We start from the raw sequence: 5,103 nt of genomic DNA, 5'->3' as shown, positions 1-5,103 counted from the left end.
ACCCATTTGAGCAGCAAAAATACGTTTTTAGACCAAATATTACAGATTTGAACAAATACGCTCAAAAACACCAAAATTAGCACAGAAACAGTACTATATAACATTTTAGACACATTCTAGACAGTTTATCAGCTAAAAAAGTTAATTTTGGGGTAAGTTACTCTTTAATTACACATTGACACAGTGGTTTAATATTGCGATATTTCAGTGTATCGATATTTTCTTACACCCCTATCTAAAAGCACAGTTTTTAAGTGTGTATTATTGGGCATGGCGGCGTGTTTACTTAACTTGTATTTATTGTTAATTATGTCAGTGTTGGTGTTCCATACCTGAAGTCATTAACTCTGAATCAGTGATGAAACCACCTGTGTTAAACACACCCTGCAGGTCCAAAGGTGTTTTCACATGATCAACTCACCGACACTTTATTTACAGACACGGTTTAAATGTGTAACATTTGTAAGTTTTCATCGCCTGATCGTTGTTAAAACAAGCCGTGTCCTCGGGTCTGTGCAGACTCTCTGCTTGTCTCTTGTTTTGTTGTTGTTGTCAGAGGAGGACAAAAGAAACTTCGCGCAGGGCGGAAGCGGTCTGCCTTTTTAATTTCAAAATGCTCCCAAAAAGCTTCATTTCTTACCCGAAACGTCTGGAACACCGAGCCGACAAGTTCCCCCCGCGACTTGATCTGGCTCCGTGCGGCCGCAGCTGCTGTCGTTGTTTTCCGCGTCGTGTCTTTTTTTTTTTTTAGTTGAATCAAACCTTTTAGCTCCGGGCTCACCCAATCGCCGAGCGTCGCTTCGGCTCCGCGGCGCGATGACGTCACTGTTGCGAACTGGAGGACTTGTTTGTCTCCGGTTTACCGTAAAGTGTGGAATAGGTGGTCAGCGACATTTAAATGGCTAATAAAAACAGAGAGGAGTCAAGTTTGTTTTATCAACGATGAAACTCAGTCACTGTTCTTAAAAACAATAAAATTACAAAAAAATCTATTTGAGTTAAAAACAAACTATAAAGATGTCATTTTATGTTTCTTTGCTTCTGTTTGTGTTTCACAGGTTTTTGAACATGTGAGGCCTGCCTGGAAACAACAAATTACACTGCTTCAATCATGAAGCATGATGGAAGAAAATTTAAATATAAGTGCTGTCATTTCTAATTAAAATTGACAGTAATTAATTCTGGAAACAAGACAAATATCTGCAATTAGCTGATTTATAAATTGAAAGGGATTTATCTAATGATGATGGTAATGATGATTGATGCACAGAAAAACAAGGGAATGCAACAACCATTCAGGACTACAAATTAAAGCAAAAACTCCTTAAATGTGGGTCACAAAACACCAATAATGGGTTCTACAAAATATCTAAAGGAATTACAAATAAAAGTTTGACTGAGAAATGCCTTAAATAAAAACACAAAACAAACTGTGAGCAATAAATTTAATCAAATGTCGAACATGTTTCCTACAAAAAGAGCTGAAGTGACTGAAAATAGGTCAAAGTTTAACCCTAAAATGCTCATTCACACATATTAGACACACACTTTAGCCTATTCCTCATTTACAGTAAGTATAATTTCTTGTTAAATTGATTGTAAATCCTGGATTTGACCACCAGAGGGAGACAGATGACCACAAATTCATCTGCTTTACTTTTTTTTTTTTTTTTGCTTTAAAACTGTGGTTCAAAAACTGAAGTACCAGCAGCAGAGACCTGAGCCCCCAGCTGTTGTCGGTTGATAAACACTGTTTTCACGTCAAATAAACAAGAGCATATAACGTTATTTATTGTGCTACGTTTGTCTATTTAAAGTATGCTAATTTTATTATTTTTGCAACAACAAAAGGCAAAAAAAATGTGCTTAGCTGTCATTTTATAGTGTAATCAATTCAGAAAATATTTTCAGGACCCCACCTTGATGTTTCAGGACCCCAATGTGGGTCCCGACCCCAACTTTGGGAACCACTGCTGGTCTTATTATTGTTTGTCTGTTAGCAAAATATCTCATTAACCACAAGTCAGATTTTGATGAAACTCCCAGGAAGTAATCACTGTAAGTTTATCTACAAATGTTTAAAATTTGGAGCCCGTACATTTTATGTTGGCCGCTGCAACTAAGTGATTTTACCCAACTCAAAAATGGCTAAAGCTCTGTCAGTTTTACAACTGCTGAGCTAAACTTTGGTGTGGTAGTAGCTGAGACTTTTTCTCAATTCATACTTGGAACATTAACAGACTGCAGCACAAAGTTTCTTAAAACCCCTGCATCAATTGTCAGAGTCAACACAATCAGTGTGTTATCAAAAAAAAAACCTCACTATTTCTCATTAATGTGTGACTATAAATTAAAGCAACAACTGTTTAATTGTGAGTCACAAAACATCAAGTACGAGGTCATGAACGGTTCTCCAAAAGGTCGAATTAGACCCACAGCCCATTCCCGATTCAAAATATTAGTTGTAATTCTTAGAATTGACCACCAGGTGGAGACAAATGACAGCAAAGTCATTTGCTTTGCAACATTTTCCTTTAAACTGTGTGGCGACAAGATAGTTTGTCTGTCAGCAAAATATCTCATGAACCACAGGCTAGACTTTTATAAACTCCCAGGAAGTAATCACTGGGTGCATAGGTACAGCTTAATAAAATTTGAAGTCAATTAATTTTAAGATAGCCGCTGCAGCTAAAAGCATTTATTCAACATAAAAACGGCTGCAGCTCTGTTAGTTTTACAGTTACGGAGCTAAAATCTGGTGTGGTAGTAGCTGAGACTTCGTCTCAACACATACGCAGAGTGCTGACAGGCTGCAGCAGTTTTTGTTTGAAAAATTTGGCACGAACTGTTAAGAGTCAACACGGTCTGTCTGTTAGCAAAATATCTCATAAACTAACAAATAGATTTGAATGAAACTCTTAAGGAGTGATCGTCGGTCGTGTGTCTACAACTGATTTAAATTTGGAGTTGATCCAATTCAAGATAGCCGCCGCAGCTGATTGATGTTAGCCAAGACAAAAGTGAGTCCTACAGATACTGAGCTAAAGCTCCACATGGCAGCAGCCTAGAGTTATTCGTACTCTCAGCTCAAAGCAAAAACTCCTCGCTTGCTTCAGCAGGGCGACTTGAGACCAGAATATCTGCAGAGTTTTGCAGCATCCTCAGATTCTGTGCATCCGAACAGAACTAATGTGAGTCTCAGACAAACTCAGGGGGGTGAAGTCTGCATCAGTCATCTTTTCTTAAACTTCTGCTGTAAGGAGGCAGGAAAATCCCAGCTCCCTTTGCTTTCAGATGAACTCTATTCCGAGCAGGATTATCACCACCAGAGTTCTGGGCCCTCAGTCTGAGAGCCATGAAATTATTATCCGTTTTAATCTGGTGTGTGTGTGTTGTTTTTAAAAGCAACGAGTGTGTGAGAGGAAGTATCCTCAAACTTACTTCTGCGAACAGGGATCATCTTCACACACACACACACACACGCGTGTGCGTGTGTGTGTGTGTGTGTGTGTGTGTGTGTGTGTGTGTGTTCTGGATCTGAGAGCGTTTTGAAGAGAGCCATACAATTAGCATCCATTTATATCTCCCCACACCAGCCTCACCCTAACCTCCCCGCCCCTCATCTGCTGGGTATTTTTAGGAAACGGAGGCGTACGCAACTCTTACACTGTCTTCAAAACCACCACTCAGTGTGTGTGTGTGTGTGTGTGTGTGTGTGTGTGTGCAGTGTTTCCAAGCTTTTTCTTTGGATTTAAAGCTGAGATCCTGTCTGACACGGCTGCAGCTACACCGCTGCTGTTGTTGCGGACTCTGGTTTCAACAAGGGACGATGTTTTGTGGTTGTTTTTTTATTTTAAGTTGTTTTATTACAGTGGTGGATGAAAATGAGGGCAGATTACTTGATTTACTAATCTATAACAGTTAAAAAATGTGAAAAAAATCTAGGTGGAGATCCAAAAAGAGGAGGAAATCAAGGGAAGCTATAGGCCGCGATCGGACGTGCGCAGAACAAAAAGCAAATAGCTAAAAGAGCGGCTGAAAAGATGAGCGATTGTAACGGAATGATAATTTAGGAGAAAATTTTAAAAGAAATTTTAGCCACGCACCTGTTTCTCCTCACTCCCTGACTGCTGCGTCATTGAGAGGCAGAAAAAAAAGCATGCAGACTAAAAACTAAGCCTCAAGCAAACAATGTGAGAAAAATGTAACTCGGAGTTTGAAAATTCCTGAACCCTGTTTGAGTTTTTATGCGGAGTTCGACGAGTCAAAGAGACCCTTCACCTCCAGTTAAAACAGTGTTTCCCAAAGTTGGGGTCGGGACCCAAAGTGGGGTCCTGAAACATCAAGGTGGGGTCCTGAAAAGATTTTATAAATTAATTACATTTTTGCCTTAGTTGCCTAAAATGTATAAATGTAGAATAATAAATATTATAACTATGCCCATGTTTAGTTGACCTGATACAAATGTTTATCATCCAAAAATAATTGTGGGCACGGGTCTACTGTTATTTTGTGGGTCAAAAGCTGAAAAATTTGGGAACCACTGCACTTCAGAAATCAATTTAAAGTGTAATAAAAATAATTGGTGATGTAATATTTCCCCTACATGTATTACAAAAACACAAAATAAGTATAAATAAGTATTTATATTTGCGTAGCCTGTGTTTTTAGGGTTATTAACAAAGTTCGTGTACTCAGACCAGTAATGTTTGGGGTCACAAGTTTTTGCAATGAATATTTTGTGGGTCAGAAGATAAAAAGTTTGGGAACCACTGAGTTAAAATATAAGGGAAGTCTATGGGAGCTGGGGTGTGTGCGCAATGCATTCTGGGTAGATTTAACAGAAAACAACGAATCCTACAGTGGTTATGGAGGCAGCTTTTGGAAAAAAAACACCTACGATTCGATGTATAATTTGTATTTTGTATTAATAATAAAAATAGTTTGTTCACAAAAATATGAGAAAATAATAATGTCAACTGAATATTTTGTAGAAAATCATCAGATTTGAACTGTGATTGAATAAAAACTGTAAAACTTTTCTAAAGGCTGTTTTAGATGCTGAAGTTTGTTTGAGAGACAGAAGCTGAGTTTTTATCTGGT

The 5,103-nt window shown here is 38.2% G+C and overlaps 1 protein-coding gene across 1 annotated transcript in view; it reads right to left on the bottom strand.

The window, feature by feature from the left end:
• The window catches only part of badb (BCL2 associated agonist of cell death b), a 6,128-nt gene extending 5,345 nt beyond the window's left edge, over window positions 1-783 (bottom strand). Inside the window, exon 1 of the mRNA XM_014019029.1 lies at window positions 641-783. The gene's annotated coding sequence lies outside the window, so the exon portion shown is untranslated. The remainder of the gene's footprint in view (window positions 1-640) is intronic.
• Between the last annotated feature and the right edge of the window lie 4,320 nt (window positions 784-5,103).

The sequence above is a fragment of the Austrofundulus limnaeus genome, unplaced genomic scaffold, assembly GCF_001266775.1.
Source record: "Austrofundulus limnaeus strain Quisiro unplaced genomic scaffold, Austrofundulus_limnaeus-1.0 Scaffold208, whole genome shotgun sequence".
NCBI classification, from domain to species: Eukaryota; Metazoa; Chordata; class Actinopteri; order Cyprinodontiformes; family Rivulidae; genus Austrofundulus; species Austrofundulus limnaeus.
This window is presented reverse-complemented; position numbering and strand designations above follow the sequence as displayed.